The 24,007-nt window shown below is 52.7% G+C and overlaps 1 pseudogene; it reads right to left on the reverse strand.

The window, feature by feature from the left end:
* Positions 1–6,364: 6,364 nt before the first annotated feature.
* The window catches only part of LOC120381919, a 480,690-nt pseudogene continuing 463,047 nt past the window's right edge, over positions 6,365–24,007 (reverse strand).

Consider the following 24,007-nt stretch of genomic DNA (forward strand, 5'->3'; position numbering starts at 1 on the left):
TGAAACCCCAGAGCCAAACACTCCTCCTCCTGGGCAGCGCTCTGACCTTGAATGGTCAGATGCTGCTTAGCGCTGTCAGAGCAGCTTTGGCTGGGGGATTCTCCCAGCACTTTCCAATAGCGGGAAGGTACGAAATCCTCATTTGCCTGCTGGGGACAGAGCCCTAGAGGGGGGAGCAACTTGCCCAGAGTCCCCCAGGAAAAGGAAAACAACCAGCAGTGGAACCAATAGGAAACCCAGCAATGGAACCCAGGAGTCCTGGGGGTGGGCTAGGGTGACCAGATGTCCCAATTTTATAGGGACAGTCCCAATTTTGGGGTCTTTTTCTTATCTAGGATCCTATTACCCCCCACTACCTGTCCCGATTTTTCACACTTGCTGTCTGGTCACCCTCAGGTGTGCGCATGTGTGGGTCCCAGCTGCTCCCTGCCCCCCTCATTGAAGCAGGTGTGCAGGGTTACTGCCCTGGGAACTGCAGGGCACCAGTGGACATGGGGCTGGCTGCAGGCAGGACAGAGGCTGATTGGAGGTAGGGTCTGGCTGCAGGCTGGGCAAGGGGTGCGGGGCTGGCTGCAGACAGGTGTGTGGGGCAGGCTGGCTGCAGGCAGGGACGCAGCGGGGTGCATCAGGGGTCGGCAGCGCTGGAGACAGAGGTGCGGGACTGGCTGGCTTCAGGCAGTGGGGTGCGGCAGGAGTTGGCTGGAGACAGGGCAGGGAGTGCTCGCCGGGGGCTGTGTGGGTCCGAGCGGCCTTTGGGCGGGGCCGCAGGGGGTGGCAGCAGGAGTTAGCTGGAGACAGGGCAGGGGGTGTGGCAGGGGCTGGCTGCAGGCAGGGCAGGGAGGCCGCAGCTGGTGGGGGCAGGGCCGAGGGTGCAGGGCTGGCTGCCGAGAGGTGCTGGCTGCAGACAGGGCAGGGGGGTGCAGCAGGGGTTGGCTGGAGCCGGGGCATGAGGGGCTAGCTGCAGACAGGGGCTGGCTGCAGGCAGGGCATGGGGTGCGGGACTGGCTGGAGGCAGGGCAGGGGGATGCAGCAGGGGTTGGCTGGAGCCGGGGTGTGCGGGGCTGGCTGGAGACAGGGTCTGGCTGCAGGGATGGCAGGGGGTGCGGGGCTGGCTGGAGGCAGGGCAGGGGGGTGCAGCAGGGGTTGGCTGGAGCCGGGGTGTGCGGGGCTGGCTGGAGACAGGGTCTGGCTGCAGGGAGGGCAGGGGGTGGAGGGCTCACTGAAAATGTACGGAGAGGTATTTTAAGGTGAAGATAACACCATGGTTACCAGTTGACAGGCACATCCTGGGTTAAAGAAAGGAAGGGACCTGGAGTTAATAGTCTGAAGTATTTGTGTTACCAACCCTGTCACTGTCTGACCCCCCTTCAGTGCGGAGCAGGTGTGTGCATTGCTGGGTGGAACGCACAGACTCCTGCAGTGCAGGGGCAGCTGTTTCCTTGGCAGAGAGCCTGGCACTTAGGAGACTTTCTTGACTTGCTGTTTTGAAGCAATTCAGTAAAATAACGGTGGAGCTACAATGTCCGGTCCAAAATTTCAGCCCCCTGGTGCAAAAACGCTATTTTAGGATCTAAACAGGAGGCTTCCAGCGCTAGGACACCTGACCAGAGAGCTCAGTGGGGGCGTAACAGCTGCTGACTCTGAGGGTCCTGGGCTAAATCCACTTGCAGGTGGAGGCGTTGCGATTTATTTGATCGATAATGAGGAAGGTGAAGATTTAATCGCAGACATTTTTAGTAAATGTCATGGACAGATCACGGGCAAAAACCAAAAGCTCATTGCCCATGACCCGGCCATGACTTATACCATAAATACCCCTCATTGAATCGTGGGGAGGGAGGCCCAGGGGGATCCGTGGCACCAGCTGTGGGCGCAGGGAGTCCAGGGGGGCCCGTGGCACCATGTACGGGGGGAGAAACCACGGGGACCCACTGCCACTCCAGATGCTGCCAGGTGAGGGGAGCCCCAGAGGCCAGCCCTGCTCCGGCCACCTCAGGACAGGTGCCAGGAGCCACTGAGCTGTGGCTGCTGCTGCCATCCTTGGAACCACTGCTCAAGCTGCCCCCAGGCCAGCTGCTGGGGCAGCCACGGAGTCAGCCGCAGTGGCCACTGCAGAAGCCACAGAATCTATGACTTGTGCAGCCTCCGTGACACAGAGGGATCCCTAATAAAGAGACAAACCCCTCCCTGCTGTGACTGCAGTTCCTGGAAGGAAAGAGAAGAACAGAAAGTGAAGAGAAAAGGAAAGAGAGAGAGTCTCTGTCACCTCTCTCCCCTGCTCCCTCCCCCTTGTATTCTGTAACCCCATTTCACTGGGTTTCCAGTGCTGGTGCCATGGGGGTGGCACTAGAGTTCTGGGGATTTGGGGGGCTCTTCACTTCTCAGCATTTCACACAAATTTGTCTTTGGGACTGAAGTTTCTCCTGTGGGGCCTCTCAGTCAGAGCTGTACCCCACCCCTGACAGTGGGGGGGGGGTGTAATTTGCAGAGCAGGCAGAGAAGTCGCCCATAAAGGGTCATATTGTTCTGGTGACTGGTTCTGACCGCGGTCACACGTCCTCTGACACAGGCTCATGTGCAGAACATGGGAGCTCTGGCTTGTCCTAAATGCTGTAGACTGTGAGTTCCTGGGAAAGGGCAGGGGAGAGGGAGCAAGAGGAGAAAGGCAGAGACATTGGAGATGAGGAATTGGGGGGGAGAAGAAAGAGAGAAAATAAATGATTGAAGCAGAACAGGTGTCCCAACTCCATCAGGCTCATCACAGGTGTTCACAGAGCTGGGTAGCTGCAGGTTTTCCAGTGTCAAATCTGAACTTTGATTCTAACAATGTGCGTTGAAATATCAAGGGGATCTCCACATACCTGATCTCTTCCCCCCTCCCCTTTTTTGTATTAATTTTTATTTTGACGTGTTTGGCTTAACCGTGATCTTCCCTTTCCCCACCTGTATTGCAATTTGGGGGTTTATTGTGCCTCCCTTTTGTTCATGTCATTATAATTGTAACAGCAAAGGAATCTGCAGGAGCAAAAACTGACTCAAAACTTCATGTCCCCATCATGCCGGAACATCCTACAAACAGCTCACGCAGCTGGAATCATAACACGCAAGGCCAGGGGATGGGAGATGCAGGTTTCCAAGGGTTCTGTCTTTCTCAGATGACACAGTTATATACCCCGGGCACCAGCAATATTCAGAGCCCTGGGGCCCAGCTACACCAAAGTTTGGGGCTGGGTCTCCCCTCTGGCCCCACCTGCCACCCCCCCGTGCTTCCCCCGAGTGTCCCCCGGACCCCCTTGCTGGCCCCATGCATGTCCCTGGGCCCTGGAGGGAGCAGAGGGTCCCTGCCTCTTCCATGCAGCTCCATGCTGCCTCCCTGCAGCAACTGCTGCCACAGGGTCCTAGTGCCCCCCCTACCATTCTCACTGCCAGGACAGACTGACTCTGAGCCTGCCCTTCCACCTCAGACCCTTCCCTTTTCCAGCGGGACCCTCCACCATCACAGCCCCCCCCTGCAGTCACCACTCCTGCCCCATGCTGGGCAAGGAGACAGCCCCATCCCCACCCCAGTGAGGCTACAGTCAGGGGCAACAGCAGGAGGAGGTGCATGCAGCACCCCCGGCACCCATAATGGGGAGGCGAGGAGATTCCTGGACCTGAGAAGGGCCCTAGGAGCACCTGCAGTGACAGTGGTGGGAGTGAGGTGCTGCTGGGGAATGAGGGTTCCTCCCAGAGCTTGCTGCTGCCAGCAGGGAAAGGGCTGGGGGGAGTCCTCCTTTCTGGCCCTTGTCCCGGAGCAGCCTGCCTGCACCCCAAACTCATCCCCAGCCCTGCCCCACCCCCGAGCCCCCACCCCCGTCAGAGATTTAACCCCCACCACATCCTCAACCTCTGCCCGAGCCCTGAGCCCCTCCCACACCCCAAACCTCCCATCCCCAGTCCCAGCCAGAGCCTTCATTCCCCCGCCCATACCCCAACCCACTGCCCCAGCCCAGAGCTCCGCCCACACCCCAAACCACCCATCCCCCGGCCCAGCCAGAGTCCTCATCCCCGCACACCCCAACCTTCTGCCCCAGCCCTGAGCTCACCCCAAACCTCCATCCCCAGTCCCAGCCAGAGCCTTCATTCCCCCGCCCATACCCCAACCCTCTGCCCCAGCCCTGAGCTCCTCCCACACCCCAAACCTCCCATCCCCAGTCCCAGCCAGAGTCCTCATCCCCCCGCACACCCCAACCCTCTGCCTGAGCCCTGAGCTCACCCCAAACCTCCCATCCCCAGTCCCAGCCAGAGTCCTCATCCCCCCGCACACCCCAACCTTCTGCCCCAGCCCTGAGCCCCCTCCAACACCACAAACCCCTCATCTCCAGCCCCAGATAGAGCCCTCACACACCCCTGAACCCCAACCCTCTGCCCTAGTCCTGAGCCCTCCCACACCCCAAACACCTTATCCCCATCCCAGACACAGCCCTCATCCCCCTGCACCCTAACCCTCTGCCCCAGCCCTGAGCCTCTCCAACACCCCAAACCCCCCAGCCGCCGACAGAGCCCGCACCCCCCCCCCCCCGACCCTCTGCTCTAGCACTGAGCCTCTCCCACACCCCAAACCCATCATTCCCAGCCCCAGCCAGAGCCCTCATCCCCCTGCACCCTAACCGTCTGCCCCAACCCTGAGCCCCCTCCTGCATCATGAACCCCTCATCCCCAGCTCCACCACACAGCCATCACCCCACACCCCAACCCTCTGCTATAGCCCTGAGCCCCCTCCCACACCCCAAACCTCTCATCCCCAGCCACACCCCAAACTCCCTCCCAGAACCTTGGGCGGGTGGGGGGCGGAGTTTGGGCAGGTTCTGGGCACCACCAAAATTTCTACAAACCTACCGCCCATGGAAACACAAGATGCTTCTCCCATGTGCATTGACTTTTAACCTTGTTTGTGGTGGTGCTGTATCCATGTTGGGCCCAGGGGTCCTCTGGGGCGCCGGGCATTAGCCACTTTCGGGAGAGTGGGCTAGATGAACTGGTCTGACTCAGTGTGGCTGTTCTTATGTTCTAACTGCTGGTTATGGAAGAGACGACCTTCCAGGCTACACAGAACTGAAGAAGGGTGTTGGGTTAGCTCCACAGCTTGTCTCTTTCACCAACAGAGGTTGGTCCTCTGCAAGCTCTTACCCTCACCCGCCTTGTCTCTCTTGGACTCTGAAAAGTGTTTTCTCTCCACTCCCCTTGGAGAGACGTTAAGTTTCCCTTTGGGCAACTATCAGGCTGAAGCAATTGTATTGACTGTGACACTAGAATTGAAGATTTAATATTATAAATAAATGAGTCTAAACCTGAGGTTCTGGTCTTCACATTGGTTTTTTTAACTCCATTCCCAGTTCTCTTCTAGAAAGGCCTCCAGGCTGCCTGCCCAGCCCAGCAAAAGTGGCAAGGAGAAAGCCCACACTGCTGCTCTTTCAGGTACTTGAAGGCTGCTATCAAACCCCCCTCACTCAGTCAGTCCCCAGGCTGTGGCAGTGCATAGGATTCTTCCGTCCTAAGTGCAGGACTCTGCACTTCTCCTTCTGGAACCTCCTCAGATTTCTTTTGGCCCAATCCTCCAATTTGTCTAGGTCACTCTGGACCCAAACCCTGTCCTCCAGCGCTGGGATTCTTTACATGCTTTCACAGAGCAAAGAGCACATGTTCCATGATTTCACAGGGCAGAGTTTTGTGCTATCGAGCTTTCCTGTGTGGATTTGACAGGTGGATCAACATAGAGACACATTGTGACCCTTCTCAGGGTGCTGAGGACTGTGAGTCTCCTTGTTGCCACCTGCCACAAGGAAGAGGGAGTTTTGCATTTGGCAGCTGGATGTTAGTGACCAAACTCACCAGCCTGCTGGAACTCAGGGACCCTCCTCTGAGCTACAGCAGCCACCTTAACCCTTGAGTTCCTTCAATGTGTCCCCCTCTGGGGTCCAGCCCGGATCACCAGCTCCCTGGTGAAATCCCAGATCCTCTCTTCCCCAAGTATCCCAGGTTACTAGTTTTACTGTGGACCATTGCTACTGTATCTCACACAGCACCTGAGTACAGTTATCGAACAAGCAAAAAATTTATTTCACAACGGATAGAGATTTAAACAAACAAACGTGAGTGATGGAAACCAACTGTTACCAACTAAACAAAGGCAGAAAGTGATAGAATAGAAAGGCCAGCACAAAAAACAGAGAGAGGAACAATAAGATACTAAAAGGATAATGGTTGGAACTCTCCATTTCTCTCAGTCTTTGGACTGATGGGTAGTAGAGCTGTAGCAACAGTTGAGGAACCAGGGTAAATTAAATCTAAGGTTTGAGCTGCTAGTGAAGCATTTTCCACACTCACGGCATTCCTAGGGGCTCTCTCCTCTGTGGATTGTTTGATGCCTAATAAGGTGCGAACTGCGATTGAAGGTTTTCCCGCACTCAGCGCATTCATAAGGCCTGTCCCCTGTGTGGATTCTCTGATGTCTAGAAAGGTCTGATCTTTGAGTGAAGCTTTTCCCACACTCACTGCATTCAAAGGGCCTTTCCCCTGTGTGGATTCTCTGATGTTTAGAGAGGTTTGAGCTGCTAGTGAAGCATTTCCCACACTCACGGCATTCAAAGGGCCTCTCCCCTGTGTGGATTCTCTGATGTTGAGAAAGGTTTGAGCTGCTAGTGAAGCATTTCCCACACTCACGGCATTCAAAGGGCATCTCCCCTGTGTGGATTCTCTGATGTTGAGAAAGGTTTGAGCTGCTAGTGAAGCATTTCCCACACTCCCGGCATTCAAAGGGCTCTCTCCTCTGTGGATTGTTTGATGACTAATAAGGTGCGAACTGCGATTAAAGGTTTTCCCGCACTCAGTGCATTCATAGGGCCTGTCCCCTGTGTGGATTCTCTGATGTACAGAAAGGGCTGAGCTGTGAGAGAAGGTTTTTCCACACTCCCTGCATGTATTTTTTCTCTTTCGCCTGAGGATTTCCTGCTGTGTTGTGGTTTCCATGAGGATCTTCTGAGTTCCCCGAGAGGAAATAAATTTATCCACTTTCTTTCCTGGCTGGTTTCCTTGATCTGTTTTTGGTCTGTGCTGAATCTCCCAGGACTTTCCCTGCTCATGACTCCTGGACACATTCCTTTTCCATCTTTGAGATAATGCTCTGTTTTTACCCACTGGCTCAACATTTTCAGGCTGAGAATTCTGCTCCTCTTTCTCACATGCCATTGCATCACCTGCTGTGATAGAGACAGAAACCTCAAACAGGGATGGAAAGGGGAAGACCAAACCAAAACAAGTGCTGAGGACAGGTCAAATAAAAATCAGGAGCTGAACTCCCCCAAACTCTTCCCCCAAATAGGAGAGAGGAGGGGGATGAATTCAGCCTTCACATCCCTTCCAAATACGCAGGGGGAAGGGAGGAAGCTACTGCCTGGTGTCTGCTAGGATCTATAGGAAGCCATGAACTATATTTACCCTGAGGATACGACCCCTGCTAGGGATAATAATGAACTGAGAGACCTCCCCAAAGGCTTTGTTGGGTATCCCAGATGTTTCCTTCGGGCACTTACAGATTCTGAGGTGGTTTAATGTTTCCTCACCTGTGCACGGAGATCTCAGGATCTCTCTTTCCTCTGAACCCTGGAGGTCTGGGACCCATGGCTCTTCCCCTTGTTCCAGCTGGGAGATCACATCACGCTGGAAAACTAGAAACCCTGCTCAGATGAAAGAAAACAAAGGAGTTCAGTTGATTTCATAAGACTTGGTCATAAAAAAAACATTCTATTAATTTAACTTCAGTGCTTAGTGTGACCTGGTGGGCCAGGGGCAGTTCTCACTGAAAATGCCAAGATCAGGGCAGGCTGAAAAAGGGAGAGCAGATGCTCCCAAAACTGCTGGTTAACACTGAAGTTAAACTCACCGACCAGTCACCAACTGTGCTTCTGATCACCCACGCGGGTAATCGAGAAGCTGAAAAAAGAAATCACGCAGCCCCCTTTATTGCATCCCAGTTCTCTGGCTCCTAATCAGCAGCTAGGTCCAGTACAGTGAGAGGTTATTCAAAAACTCTGCTCACATAAACAAAGTGTTCCTCTGACCCCAAAGGGTCAGCCACATCACCAGGTCAGTATAGGTTTGGATATTACCCAAAATTCCATCCTTCCAGACAATCCTTTAGCATCTAAACTAAAGGTTTAAATGAAAGAAAGACAGAAAGAAGTTAAATGGGAAAGCAGTCAGATACATTCCAAAATGGATATATCAGGTTCTTAGCAGTATTGGTGAGCTGCTGGCTTGAAAGTCCGTCAGGAACACACCCATAGCTTGGATGGGTCATTCAGTCCTTTGTTCCAGGGTTCAGTTTGTAGAGAAGTTGCTCCAGAGGTAGGAAGGGGGATTGAAGACAAAATGGAGATGATGCAGCTGCCCTTTACATTCCTTTTGCCATGTGTCCTGTACTTCCTGTGTCCCAAACACAAGCTTCAAAGCACGTGGCATGGAAAAGCCTTGGAGTTCTCATTACACAGGCATACCCCGGCATGTCTTGCTGACTCAATAGGTGTATCCCCTTGGTCCTTTCCATGGGCTCATTGTACAGCTGATGATCGTCAATGGGCCATCAAACAGGCTAGGCAGTGTTGATGCCAATATGTCTGGGGGTGTCACCCAGAAACACTGCACAAGTCTGGAAATACAGATATACCCTACATATCTATAACTCACAATACAAAGGTGATACAAACATAGAAACAATATTATCATACTTGGCAAATCATAACATTTTTACTGACACCTTACATGGCATATCGAGCACGATTCATTGCAATTTTATCAGATTATATTATTATTTTATTATTAATACCAAAGTGTCTCACAATTCCATCCAGTGTCACACTTGGTAAACCAGTGAATTCCCAGGACCAGTTCCCCAGGGCCTTGAAGATGCCGAACACTATGCTTATGAGGGATTGAAATACCCACATATCTGCTGGGAACACACACACAGACACTGTGTCACTGTGCTCACTCTTCTAGAAAATCATGATCAATTTTGTACACAGTATGGCTTGTGAGGTATCATTTGAAAACGCATAATCTACTGAATATTATCCTCCTGTTAAAATGTGTAGTAACACTGTATGTAAAGTTATGAGATTTTACTGTATGATATTACTGAAAAAGTTACAATTCTGGGGAACACCCACAGAGCAGTTCCTCAGAGACAGCAAGGCAAACAGCTGGTCAAACAGCCATTCTCCTGCAGGGGGAAGGTGTGAAGAAGACATTTACATTCCATCACAGGGACCTCTTGAAGCTGTTGTGGAAAACAACCACACAATTGATTTTGAATCAGCTCAGCCTGAGGTTCTTTTCTTGGTTAAAAGTGCGCAGGGGGTGACAGCTATTGGAATACTGTCCCCCTGAGCTAAAAATCACACAAGCCTTTTAAAGCTTAAAACCCCAAACAACGACACATATGTTGCACGTTAATTACCTTATTTGGAATATATTGCAAAATATGATGCAAGCAATGTTGGAAATAATTAAGAAAGGGATAGATACGACAGAATATATCATATATCATAATTGTAAAAACAGCAAATAAATCCATGATAGACCCACATCTTGAATACTGCATGCAGATGTTGTCGCCCCATCTCAAAAAAAGATATATTGGAATTGGAAAAGGTTCAGAAAAGGGCAACAAAAATGATTAGGGGTATGGAACAGTTATGCCAGACCTAACCCCCAGTTTCACTTGAGCAAACAGGAGCTATTTGACACTGTGCGATACGGCTCCTGTGCTCTGTTCCCAAAGTGTTCTGCAGCAGGGGAGGGTCTCTGGTAGTGTGTGTGTGTCACTGGCATATTGGGGTGATGCTGAAACAGGACAGAGTAGAGGTGGCATCATGGGGCTGGCATGAACCTTATCTCTTCATTTCCCCTTCCAAGAACCGAGGGGACAGGAACCCTTACCCAGCGAGGTCACCGTCTCATAGTTCTCCTGCATGACATCCCAGTAGAGGGCTCTCTGAGCGGGGTCCAGCAGAGCCCACTCTTCCCTGGTGAAATACACAGCCACCTCCTCGAAGGTCACCGGCCCCTGAAAGAGCAAGAGTCCAACACTCAGGACCTCTTTCCCCACGCACAGCCCCACTATTTGTGGCAGAGAGGAGCCAATCAAATGGAAGCTCTGGGTGGATCCCACTCAACAGAGTCCCACCCCCACCCCGCTCAGCGTATCCAGCAAATACCAGGGTGAGGGGACGAAGCGAGAGCCCCTTGTCTCTCCCAGCAGATCCATCACACCCCTACTAGCCACTGACCGATACAGGAGATGGAGCCCCTAGCAGGGTCCAGGGAGAGCTCCCTGGTAGGAAGCCCAATAGCCTCCTCCTTGTGAAAAGCGGGATATGAAGGGAGAGGCAGCTCCAATAAGCCTGACTCATGGGTGTCCCCTTCATATCTCACAGCAGCCGCTGGTTAGTGAGGTCAGGCTCCAGCACTGGGAGTCTGGGAGTCTGGTCAGTTTGACTAGCTCCATGTAGGTGGGCTATTTTCTTTCTTCACAAATTAGGACATTTCCACCTCCGAACTTCCTGGGTCTGTACCTAGAATCTAGGCCACTTATTAAATAACTCCCAGCAGGTTTGCCACACCCTGGCCTCCTCCTTTCTCCACCCTGTGCATCTCCTGCCCCGCTCCAACCTCCAGACCAGACTGTGCAAACCTTCCCATCTCCAGTGTATTTGCTCTCCCTCTCCTCCAGCAGGAACCCACCAGCAACCCCCCGATAATCTCTACCTCAGTTGGCTCCACTGCAGCCATTTCTCTTCCCTGTCCCACGGCAGGCTGGGATGAGCTGGAGCAAAACATGGACGTCATTCTGCAGCCTGTCTCGGGGAGAAGGGCAGTTGTGGGTGTTTCAGAACCGGTTTTAGTTAATTTCACATCAGAATTCCCCCAGGCCCTTTCCCTGCAGACAGACACGCTAGATTCTGCCATGCTGGGAAATGCTCAATCTGTTTATTACAATGTAGACCTGGCCCCTGCTGCCAGGCTAAGCCCACAGAGACATTTTTAATCTCCCTTCTCCCTCCCCTCACCCCACCGGCCAGAGAACCCCCACCAGATCTTCATTGCCAGGTTGGGAGTCCCAAAGTGTTTTCCCCCTCCCCCCAAGAGACCCCAAAAGCCAGAGACCCCCCAAAAGAGACCCCCACTGGGAACTCAGTCCCTCACTGCCTGCCTAGGACCCCCTCCGCCCCTGCCCTCCAGCAGGATCTGCCCTGCCATTTGCCTCCTCCCCCCTGCGGGATCCCCTGATGCTTTACAGGGCACCCCTGGCCTAGCGCCGGGATTCTCCCACACACACTCTGTGCACTGGGCACGGCAGCAATCCCAGGAGTCTGCGGGGGAAGCCCAGACAGAGCCCCTGGCTCAGCACCAGGCTCCCTCTAACCCCCTGTCCCGCCTCCCCAAGAGACGCCCACCCCGGCTGTTCTGCAGCCCCCAGCGATACCCACCTCCAGGACCCACAGCCTCAGGGCTGGGCACATCACAACCACCCTCTGAAACCCCAAATCTCCAGAACCCACCAACCTCACTAGGGTACCCCCTGCCCAGCCACCCAGAGGCCTCCCCCCACCACAATCCCCCTTCCGCTGCTATCTCCCCCCACAGCCCCACCCCCACCCAGCAACACTGTTACCTCACAGTGCCTGAGAAGTGGATAGAAAGTGACCACCGCCCCCTGCTGGCCAGTCACACAGGCAGAGGGAGCCCTGGGGGATGCCTCTTGAACTGGAGTATGGAAGGCCTGGAGGGACAAAATAGATAAGAAATGTCCATGGCCTGTCACTACCAAATAATGGCCACCATGGATCCACCCCAGAGGTGGCTGCATCTTAGCACTGCGGGAAGCAACCCCTCACCAAGGCCATTTGCCATGGGGTTTGGGATACTTCTCAACTCACACTGCACTCAGAGTGACCTCCTCATCCCGTGCCAGCTGGAGAAAAGGGTCCAGCCAACTCTTCTGTAACTGGTTGGGAACCACTGACCCCCCAAACAGGGGGAGGCCTCTGGCTTTGATGTGTATTAAATATCTGGCTGGTCTCTTTCTTTGGCAAACATTTTAACAGAGGTAAAGGAGGGACCAAATGATTCACAAAGGAGTCGGGAAAGATGATCTCTGGGCAATTTCACCCCCTGCAACCTCCAGGATGGAGAAGAACTCAGGGCAACAGGTTCCCTCGAAGGAAGAAGTTGCTGGGATTTAGAAACACGGGGAACAGCCCCAAACCCGATAGGATTTTTAACTGACATTTGATAATGACACAGAAAGAGGCAAAACCTGAGCTTTGAGAGCAACGTTCAGAAATGAAAGAGTTCCCAATCTGAGAGATTTTGGATCCATTTTGCAAATTATCTCTATAATTTCCTCTCTAGGAAAGTGGAAAATCAGAGGGATTTTATATCAGTTGTTGATAGGAGGTAAAATCTGAGTGTTTCACATCAATATTTGATAAATGAATAAAGAGGAAATGGGCAACATTTGCAAACATTTTATATCCATGTTCAAGAATCTGAGCAAAGGTGTAAACCTGAGATTTTCTTGGTATTTTATAATTAGAGAGACAGGGGAAAATCTCAGCGCATATTCAATTAGAAATAGACAACTAGAGAGCAGTGGGGCAAATGTTTAGGGTATTTTATATGAATCTTTGAGATTTGCAAAGCAAATGTGTCACAAATTGCGTATTTGATAACATGAGAGAAAAACACCAAGATCTGAGGGGATTTTATATTGCTGTTAATGAACTAGTGGAAAAGGGGGACTGTTGGACTGGATTTTATATGACTGTCCAATACATAAACACAAAGTAATGGTTCCCCCCCACCCCCACCCCCACCATTGCCATGGGCAGCAGGGAGCCCTTTGAGGAGCTGATTAAAAGGGCAAGGGAGGGGGAGCTGGAAGGTCCCTGGATAAAGGAAGGGGGCAGCAGTGGGGGATGGACAGGTGACTGGCAACTGATGGTTGGGGGCAACTGTGCTGGTAGTTAGGGGGCAACAACTGGGATTGGGAAACTGGGGTATGGGCAGTCCCCATGGGGGACACATGCGCCTCCCTTCCCTGCCCTGGCAGAGACCCGGCATCTCCTAGAATATCAGGGCTGGAAGGGACCTCAGGAGGTGTCTACCCCAACCCCCTGCTCAAAGCAGGACCAATCCCCAACTAAATCCCCAAATGGCCCCCGCAAGGAGTCAGCTCCCAGCCCTGGGTTTAGCAGGCCAGTGCTCCAACCACTGAGCCATCCCACCCCCACTCCAGGGGCAGCCATGTGCTGGGGAATGACTCAGGGCAACAATTTCCCACCTACACAAGGACAAATCGCTGCAGATAAAATGGGTGGGAAAATGCCCCTCACTAGAGAAGATTTTAAACTGACGTTTGAGACTCATGGGGAGAAGGGGGGAAATCGGGGGAGACGGGAGAGCTGATCATTGGAGGAGAAAGGGGGGAAATCGCCCCAGATTTTATAGCCCCGTGTGAGACACTGAGAGAGAAAAGGGGCAGAACTAGAGAGAATTTGTATCGGGGCGAGAGGCAAGTGGCACCAACAGGGACAGGATCCAATTAACCCCCCTCCCCCTTCCCCGCCCCGCAACTCCCCGGGAATTTCCTGGCTGCCCAGAGACAGTTCAACCCCACATCCCACTGACCTTCCCCTACAACTCCAGCTTCTCTCCTCCATGCCTGACACCCCCATCTCCCCACACCACAGGATCCCCGCCAGGCCCCAGTCTCTGCCCCCAAATCCCACTGGGGCTGAGGCAGCTGTGAGGCTTCTCCCAGGTTCCCGGGCGCAGAGTCACTCTCCGCCCCCGCCCCAGTGCCCCCCCCCGGGGTCTCTCCCTCCCCGGGGGGCGCCGTGGGAGGCTGGACCCCCGGGCTGGAGGACGGGCGGCCTGGGGGTGACAGGCCTCCGGTTGCTCAGTATCAAGGCGGGACCCAGGGGGCTCGTCGCTCTCCGGCTCGGGAGCGCTGGGAAGACCCGACCGTGGAGGGGCCGTCGCTGGGGGGGGGGGGACGGCCCCGCGCAGGCGCTGAGCACGTCCTTATATCACTTCTGTGGCGGGAAAAGTGCTGAGGAGATGGAACGCTGAGGGCTGGTTTTGGCGGGAAAACCCGGTTTGGACTGGTTTGAGCCTGTCCCCTGATGGTAAACAAGTCCCCTCTCAGAGCTGGAGTCCAGGGGTCAATAGTTCATATGCTCCAGATTGGATCTTATTTTAAAGCCAGTGATTTACCTCATAAACATCTTATTAAGCAACTAATTGAACATATTAAACGGTTCATACTTCTCACACCTAACAATGAGATCAAAAAAAGAACACAGACAAACCTTGTCAGTAACGGCTAATGTCCCAACTGGGAAGCACGTGAGCTTGTTGCAGAGCTGCTCCTCAGGGACGGGAACCTCCTGCCACCCCAGCCTCCAAAATCACTCAGGCTGCACTTTCTGCATGACTAGGTGATGGCTGAGGGGGGCGTGGGAACTGGTGGCCTCTGCTGCAGGTGATGGGAATCTCAGGTATTTAAAGCCATGGCCTAGAGGAGGGAAGTGCCTAACTCCAGAGTCTGCAGCTGCCTAGGGCCAGCGCTGAGGATTTAGAGTCCCTAGTGCTGCCGTTGCAAGGTTCAAGCGTGCTCAGTCCTGGCATTGCCGCCCCTCCTGCGGCTAGTAGCTGCAGCTGGCTAAGGCTGGCCTCTGGGAACTGGCCCCAGGGCTGTAGCCAGAGAAGCTGCAGGTGGCTCTGTGACTACTGGGGCCATTAAGCTAGAGCAGCTAAAGACACTGGAGTTCACCTCAAGGAACAGAGGTCACCAGTAGGACAGGAATGTCAAGGGGAGCAGGGAAAGAGGGAGCAGGTCAGGCTGGCAGAGGGAGCTTCCAGCTGGGTGGGAGCATGTCCAAAGTGGAAAGGAAACAAGCATGGGGAGAGGTGGTGGTGACCAGGTAGCAGACTAGCATGTAGATGGGAGCAGAGGGAGAGAGGCTGGTGGCTTCAGATTCCCAAGGGCTAAGTTCTGACTTTGGGGAGATGGTGTTTGCAGGTGGCTGGCTCACATGGCAGGATGGGGGCTGAGGGGAGGGATCTGTCAGAACTGATCAGGTGTCTGCTGGCTTTAGAACTGTGAGCTGAGACTAGGACCACATGCCGTGACTGGTGACATGGGGGGTACTGGAGACATGGCTAGAGAAGGTCTGAATGAGGAAGGATATAAATCTGTGGGGAGTTTCCTTGATCACTATGAAAGTTCTGCTCACTGTGGACACTGGTAAACCCACATGGGTGTACAGCTCAATAAGAAAACCCGGGGGCTGAGGGAGCTGTGTATGGCAATGCGTACAGTCATGGAGAGGTGTGTGATCAAAATGAAAAATGTCTCTGAGGTTCAGTACCGGGTATGCTATGGCACCAATGGCACAGCCCCACCAGGCCCACACTCGGAGTCCACAGTGACTACATAGGGGCCTACAAATATGTTTGGTACCAGGACCCACAAAAGGTTAATCCGGCCCTGACTGCCCAAGCACTATTTCAGCCCCACATTTTTGGGTGGACCTCCCAGAGTGGGAGCTGCAGAGCACTGCCCCGCAAAACACACACACACACACACACACCCCTCCTGGTGTTGGGAGGGGAACAGGAGAAAGAACAAAGTAAGCAAGAGAAGAAGAGAAAGGAGGGAGGGATGGATGGACGAAAAGGTGAAACAAAAAGGACAAACCCCAATGTCCCCAGTGATTCTAAGGGACAAAATCCTAGGTGCGCAATAAAATTCTGCCTCCTTAAGCTCCTGTTTTCCATGCCTAGAATCCAACTGTCACCAGCTGGATCAGACTGAACAGGTTTCTAACCTTCAGGAGGCTCTTACCATCTAAACAGGGACGGCTGTTTTCTAGTAAAATCACTAGAAGGGAAGGCGAAAACTCGAAAGAGGTTCCTCCTGGCGCTCACGTCCGTGAACCCGAATACTCTCTCATTCCTCAAAGAGAGACCTGGAGAAGGAGACTTGCTGAAGCAAAGCCACAGGGGTCTCTGAGGTTTCCCTGGCCCCTTGCCCCTGTCGTGCCTGGCTGATGTCAGCATCTCTCTGTGAGGTCACCACCTCCCCACCACCTTGGACCAATAGGCTGAGGTCCTGCAAAAGGCCTTTGTGATGTCACTGCCACACCCCTCCCTTGCTGTGCTAATGTCCTGCCCCGGCCAGGCACTTTGCAGGTTTGAGCTACTCCCTGTGGATCACCCCACTCAAGGAGCGTTCGTTCTAGGCAGCAAGCCAGCTAGACAGGGAAACATCAGACGCTGCTCCCAATGCTACACTCAGTTTTTCAGAAATTACTCGACTTTATGGCCAGAAGAGACCATTAGAGCATCTAATCTGACCCCCTGCATATCACAGGCCTCCTGTAGGACACAATAGCAAGTGAGGGAGGGGGGGGCTGAGGTTAGTGGGTGGGCAGTGGCCAGGGGGGGCAGGTGAGCTGGTGGCTGGCCCCAGCTCACCTCCACTCCGCCTCCTCTCCTGAATGCCCCGCCTCATTTTCCCCCCTCCCCCTGCTAATCAGCTGTTCGCACAGGAAGCCTTGATTGATCAGCTGAGCGGGTGTTCTCGTCCTGGCTAATGCCCGAGAGAGACACACCTTACATGGCCAGATGGGCTTACCTTTATACCCCGAAACAAACAACTTTGTTGACGTCTTATTTGCGTTACTTGGCTGACCCTATAGGTCCTGTAAATGTATCTATAGGGAATATTGAAGTACATAGAATACATATATCAATCAAAAAGGAACAAGATATGCATAACTGTCACGGATACATCCATCATGATAACAGTGCAGCTGCACGGATACATTTATCATTGTAAGGAAGACATAAGATATCCCCTTTAACCCCTTATACTATCATACTAACTACTCTTGGCTTCATGCATGAGAAGATGACCCATTAGGCTAACTGCTTTTGGCCATAAGCAGAAAAAGACAGCTGCACATATGTTACGCCAAGCGTGGGCCTTGCTGATAAGCATGAACTCGTACAAACCAAGCATAAGCTGATAATAGCTGACACAGGCTTTTCTCTCTGCTTGCATTTTAAGGCCTTGATTTTACTTATGCTAAGGGCCTTGATTCTACCTATGCTAAGGGCCTAGTCTTGCTAACAGGCTTGTATTGGCCTATTTTTCTAACAGCTTTCCCCCCTTAAAGCATTTTAAGAGCTTAAACTTCCCCACTCCTCTGCTTCCTTTGGCCGATCCTCAGGCCGATATAAAGTCATTATTTGCTGATAGGTAACATGGGTAGCCAGTCGTCGAACTATAGCGACCAAGCAGGGGGTGAAGCAAGCGAAGGTTATAAGGGTAACTATAACAAGCATAAAAAGCAAAAAGCCTTTACGAAACCATCCCATTTGTGGCAACCAGGATGTGAACCAGTCTGTGTCCCACCCACCCCAGGTTTGGACTGGGACGTGGGCGAGTTTTCTCATTTCTTTGGTCAACTGTTTCACTGTTTGCCCATTGTCATCTATTTGCAGGCAGCAATTAGACTCATTAAGTTTTGCACAGAGCCCGCCTTCCTCCGCCAGCAAGTAATCAAGAGCTAGATGATGTTGGAGGATGGCATTTCGCATTTGGGTTGACTGATCTGCCAGCAGATCTAACGCTGCAGCTGTCTGGTTGGTTAATATTTCCAAGATAGCTTGCAGCCTGATAATGCGGTTCAGATTGTAAATTGGTTCCCTAGCCCCCGTGACAAGCTCGCTGGGATTCCAGGTGGCAGGCCCATAATGTTTGATGATCCGCTCTGGGGGCCACTCCTGAGCTCCCCAGGCCTGGGAACTTCCGGCAGTTAAAGTGGAGTCCACAAACCGCTTTTCCCTAACGAGATCATCATACACTCTAATTCCTAGTGTGTTTCCCCGGTTCTGGGGCAAGAGAAAGAACAATGGCCGAATATACCCCATAACATATCCCCGACCAATTTGGTGGAAGTCTGCGATAGGCATAAGAGCCACAGATCCAATAATGGCCCTTTAGGGCCCAAGTCCCATTAGCAAAAGGGCCATCCCAGGTATCGGGGTCCAAGGGTCGTTCATAGTATATGTGGTTGCCTGTTCCTAGGGGTCCTCCGAATGGCCCACCCATCACGGAGGACGGTACCCCATCAGGAGCGCAGTATTCACATTTCCATGCTCCAGCTCCTGCTTTCCACACACACTTACAACCTGACCTGGGCCTGTCGGTATTAGACCAAAAGTGTCTGAAGTGAGTTACCCGAGTTCCATTAGAGTGCTGCCATGCCCACTGATACCACCGGATCACATGCTTTTTACTAGTGGTGTTATCGCGTTGACAGGCTAGAAAGAGGGAATCAAAGAACCCATCTAGTCCCACTGCCTTACAACCCTCACCGGTATGGTGTTGGAAGGAACATCTGACCCAGCTACTATTGGTTAATTTCACATGGGTATGGTTCCATCGCCCTCGATATTTAGAGCAATCATAGGTGTGACAGCCAGGATGATGGTAGCAATCATATCCCCGGGATAGGGTCCAACTACATTTACTTTCCCCCACATACCTGCCCCCACGCCGGGTGCGATTAAGGCAAAAGATTCCCATGCCAGCGGAATAGAGCCGCCAAGGGCTACTATCTGTGGTCCATTGCTCCGTGCCATTATGCACGATGCTGAGGTTACTCAGCAAGTATTTGGGCTGCACTGGCTGGGCTACCCAGGGCCATTCATCCAATTCCCCTGGGCCACCGCACACCCAGCAGTTAGTGAGGTTAAAGGAACTTGCAATTATCTCTCCTAACTGCAGAAACCTGTTTTCCCAACCATAAGAGCAAGCAAGGAAACAAAACAGAAACAGGAGGAACAACTTCATTGTTTCCGTCTTTTAAAGAGTCCCTTTAAGCCCTTCAGTCCGTGATACTCCCAGTTAGAGTCTTCACCTGTGTCACCCCGGGCGTCCGGAGCCGGGGTGAGCAGAGGGCCGTTGTCCTCTTCGGTTGAGGCGTCCTCTGGATCCGAGCTAACAAAGCGTTTAACTCGCGTGCAGTGTGTCCATTTGTCGCTTCCAAGAACCTTGACGGCAGCTTGGCTGATGAGCGAAACAGTATGTGGGCCTTCCCACCGTGCTGTGAGAGGATCACGCTTCCACTTCTTGATAAAGACCCGGTCACCGATCTGGAACGAATGCACAGGTCGATCCAAGGGAAGGGCCTGGAAGGGTGCTGCGTACCGGTGTAGCTGAAACAAGACAGATTGCAGCGCAGAGACCTGTTTCCACAAAGAGTCATTCCCTACCTCCCAGCTTACATTTTCCCGGAACCCGGGGATGAGTACTCGGGGAGGGAACCCAAAAACCAACTCAAAGGGTGAAAGTCTCAGACCCTTACGGGGGGCCCTTCGAATGCGAGTGAGTGCAAGCAGCAAGGCATCAGGCCACTTTAAACCAGACTCCATGCAGAGCTTTGTTAGAGTATCTTTGAGAGTTCTATTCATTCTTTCTACCTGGCCTGAGCTTTGTGGCCTCCAGGGCGTATGCAGCTTCCACTGGATACCAAGGGCCTGCGCTACCTGTTGGACCACTTGGGAGATGAAATGACTTCCCCGATCTGATTCAATTACCTCGGGGAGGTGGAATCTGGGAAGTATTTCATGTAGCAGGGCCTTAGTAACCGCCCGAGCCTGGCAGTGTCGGGTAGGGAAACACTCTACCCACCCGGTAAGCTGGTCTACAAAAACAAGCAAGTATTTGTAGCCTCGGCAAGGGGGTACTTCAGCGAAATCCACTTGCCACCTTTGGAAGGGGTAGGTAGCCCAGGGTCGGCCTCCCATTGAAATAGGGGGGCCAGATCCCCTCTGGTTTGTACGCTGACAAACAGAGCAGTTATTGACAATTCTCTGGGCTTCCGTATGCATACCCACTGCTCTAAGGGATCGGGCAGCCAAGTCAACCATTGCTCCTGATCCTAAATGTCCCTCTTTATGCAGGGATTGAAGAATCTCCTGGAGCACCGGACGGGGTACGAATATTTCTCCCCCAGGTAGTTTCCACCACCCAGAGGAGGTCTGCCAGGCCCCTGCAGCTTGGGCGTAGGATACCTCCTCTGTCGTGTAACGGGGGACAGGAGTTTTGGCCTCAGTGTCCTGAACTAAAAGAAGCCACACAGTTCCCCTGCGTGCTGCCTCCTTCGCAGCCAGATCAGCCAGTTGATTATACTTGCGCTGCTCCGCTTCAGGAGCTCTTCCATGTGCACGGACATGGATTACGGCGACCCGCAGGGGAAGCATTAAGGCTTCAAGTAACAATTTGATAAGGGTCCCATGGGCAATTCTTTGGCCCGACGCTGTAATGAAACCCCTTTCTTTCCACAAGGTCCCATGAGCATGTACTACCATGTATGCATAACAACTGTCAGTGTATAAATTTATGGTCCTCCCAGCCCCCAATCGGAGAGCCTCGATAAGAGCTACTAGTTCTGCTGCTTGAGCGGACAGAGAGGGGCTGAGTTTAAAGGGATACACCATCTCTGTGCTTTTAATGATCACAGCAGCCCCCGTATACCGCTTCCCATCTAGTACATAACTAGAACCATCGACATATGCCTCGAGATCAGGGTTGGGCCAGGGCAAATCCGAAAGATCGGGACGGGGTTTAGTCTCTTGCTGCAGGACTTCAACACAGTCATGGGTCGGACCAGTAACACTGGGAGCCTGAGGGTCAGGCAGTAAGGTAGCTGGGTTGAGAGAACTGACTGTTTTAAAGGTTAGGTTCGGGGCTAGTAAGAGTCCCACCTCATATTTAGTATGCCGACTAGGGTTCAGGTGTCTATCCCCCGCCCCTGTTCCTAGTATCTGGGGTACTCCGTGAGGTACCACCACCTCAGTGTCTCCACCCAGGGTTAATTTTTCGGCTTCCTGTACGAGGAGAGCAGTTGCAGCAACAGCTCGCAAGCAGGCTGGCCATCCCCTGGCAACTGGATCTAAGACTCTGGAATAATAGCCGATGGGTCTCCAGGTCAGTCCTGACTTTTGACAGAGGACCCCAGACGCTACCCCGGCTCTTTCGTGGACATACAGAGTAAATGGCTTCCGTGGATCTGGGAGAGCCAGAGCAGGAGGCTGAATTAAAGCTCTTTTAAGCTCTTGAAATGCTTTCTCTTTCTCCTTAGTCCACTTCCAATGCAACAGACCTTCTTTAGTAAGGGCCTCATACAGGGGTCTAGCCTTTCCCCCATAGTCAGGGATCCAGAGTCGGCAAAAGCCAGTCCGTCCCAGAAAAGCTCTCAATTCTCTGGGGTTCTGGGGCTGAGGGCTATCGAGTATAGCTTGGATTCTATCATTACTCAAACTTCGACTTCCCTGACTAAGACGGTACCCTAGGAAAGTGACCTGCTGTCTAACCAGTTGTGCTTTTTCCTTAGAGGCTTTGTATCCCTGTGCCTCTAGGAAGTTAAGAAGTTCTACAGTTTGTTCCTGCTCTGTCTCAGTACTTAAAAGTAAATCATCGCAGTACTGGACTATGTTGCACGCAGGGTGTCGAGCTAGGAAGGGAGCAAGGTCCCTCCGTAGCTGACTACCAAAAATTTCCGGTGCACAGGTAAGGCCCTGCGGAACAACAGTCCAGAGGTATTGGGCTTTGTAATGGGTGTCGGGATCTTCCCACTCAAAGGCCTCTGAGATTCCTGATCAAGGGGGATAGAAAAGAAAGCGTCTTTTAAATCTATTACTGAGAACCAACCATGGCTTTTTGGTATCTGTCCTAGAATCGTATGGGGGTTTGGGACAACAGGATAAGGCGCCTCTATCAGCTTATTGACCTGCCTTAGATCCTGCATGAACCGGTATTGTCCATTGGGCTTAGGCACTCCCATTATCGGGGTGTTATACAGGGACGTGCCCTCCCTTAGCCACCCACATTGTACAAACTTTTGAATCAGAGGTTTTAACCCGATTTGAGTGGCCAACTTAAGGGGATACTGTCGGATTCGGACGGGGCAACTCCCTTCCTTAAGGGTGATGTGCACCGGTGAGGCATTTCTGGCACGGGCATGGCCTCCCTCCTTGGCCCAAACTCTGGCATTGATGCCCGGCAGGCAAGCCTCGTCAACCCCTTGGTGTGCTAGGGCAGGTTTCACAGCAGCATTAAGTAGGGCCATCTGATAATTGGAAGCTTGTTGTTTTGGGAGCCTAACTTCCATAGTCCCATTATTGAACGAGATCTCCGCCTGTAATTTGGTGAGGAGATCTCGCCCTAGCAGCGCAATGGGACAGGAAGGGCTGCAAACGAATTGATGGGATATTTGGCGGTCTCCTACTTTTACTAAGAGGGGGAGAGTTTTCTTTAGTGTGATGTGCTGCCCCTCTATTCCTTGGACCGTGACACACCCTTGGGCTCTGGCTCGTGGTGCCGTGTCGAGGGGTAGTAAACTAAGAGTAGCCCCTGTATCAATAAGGGCTGTAATTGGGCGGCCCTCTACCTTAATTTTTACCGTGGGATCCAGACTGGCGGGCTGTGCTGCCAGGAGGGGCCGTTGGGTCCCCCGGCCTCCCTATAGGGTGGCCCCCTCTCCCGTGCTACCATAGAAAACGGGCACGGGTGAAGCTCTTTCCTTGTGTCCCTCTCCCCTGACCTGTCTGTGGGGACATTCATCTCTCCAGTGGCCCTCTTCTTTACAGTATGCACATTGATTCCGACCCAACCGGGGACCCCTTCCCCTTCCCACTGTTCCTGGCCGTCCTTTTACCTTGCCCCCCTTTTCCTCTCTTCCTTCCCTCAGGGCCATAGCCAGTACGCGAGCCCCTTTCCTTTGCTCCTTGTCGTCCCTGCGATCATAAACTTTCATCGCAATTCCCAGAAGTTCCTCTATGTTTTTGCCTGAGGCTCCATCTAGCTTCTGCAGTTTTCTTCTGATATCCTCATAGGACTGTCCAATGAAAAGGGGGATTAATACCTGCTTTCCATTGGCATCCTCTGGATTGAGGTCAGTATACCTCCTACAGGTGTCGCACAAGCGCTCATAAAAAGCAGCTGGATTCTCATTCATTTCTTGCCTAACATTATACAATTTGGCCCAATTTGTGGTTTTCCGAATACAGCGTTTCATTCCCTGTACCACTGCCGTGGCATAGTTATGGTGTTTTGTCCGGTCTTCAGGCTTTGTATGTCCCCAATCGGGTGGCGCAGCAGGGAGCCGTGCAGGCATCTCATCTACCGACACCCCCATCTCTACTAACCACTTACGGGCTTGGGAGAAAACTAAGCGTCTCTCCTCTGCCGTAAGAAGGGTATCTAGGGTGACCCTCATATCCCCCCAGGTGGGCTTATGGGCTGTGACCAAGGTCTCAAATACGGTTGTCAGCGGGGCAGGGTTCTTTGAAAACGGGGGATTCTGGTGTTTCCAATTATACAAATCACTGGTGGTAAAGGGGACATATACCATAGTCAGGACACCAGCACCCCCATCACCGCCAGGAAGCATAGTCTCCCGTAAGGGGCCCTCAAATACTGGGGTAGCCTTGTCTGGGGTATTCTTGAAGGAGACAACAAACGTGGAGCTCCCTGTCCCCTGTGCCTTGAGGCTTGCCCTAGGATACCGTTTAACTCGTCTGCCACTGAGTCATCATCATCAGAGTGCTCCGAGACAGACAGCTCACCCTCTATCTCTACGGCCGGGTCTATCCTTGCAGCCTTTTGCGTGGCAGGCAAGGGTTCTACCTCTGCGGCCGGGGTTTCCTCCTTCGAGGGAGGGGGAGCAGGAGCTGGAGCTGCTGAAGCTGCTGGGGCTGCTAAAACCGGGAGACCAGGGTATACAGGGGGAGGAGGCATCGGGTCAGGGGCAGAAGGAATCACAGCAGGCGGACGGGGGGTATCATAAGGGGGACAGGGCTTTTTAACAGGGGCGCGGGCTAATAA

Source organism: Mauremys reevesii, linkage group 14 (genome assembly GCF_016161935.1).
Source record: "Mauremys reevesii isolate NIE-2019 linkage group 14, ASM1616193v1, whole genome shotgun sequence".
In the NCBI taxonomy this organism is placed as follows: Eukaryota; Metazoa; Chordata; order Testudines; family Geoemydidae; genus Mauremys; species Mauremys reevesii.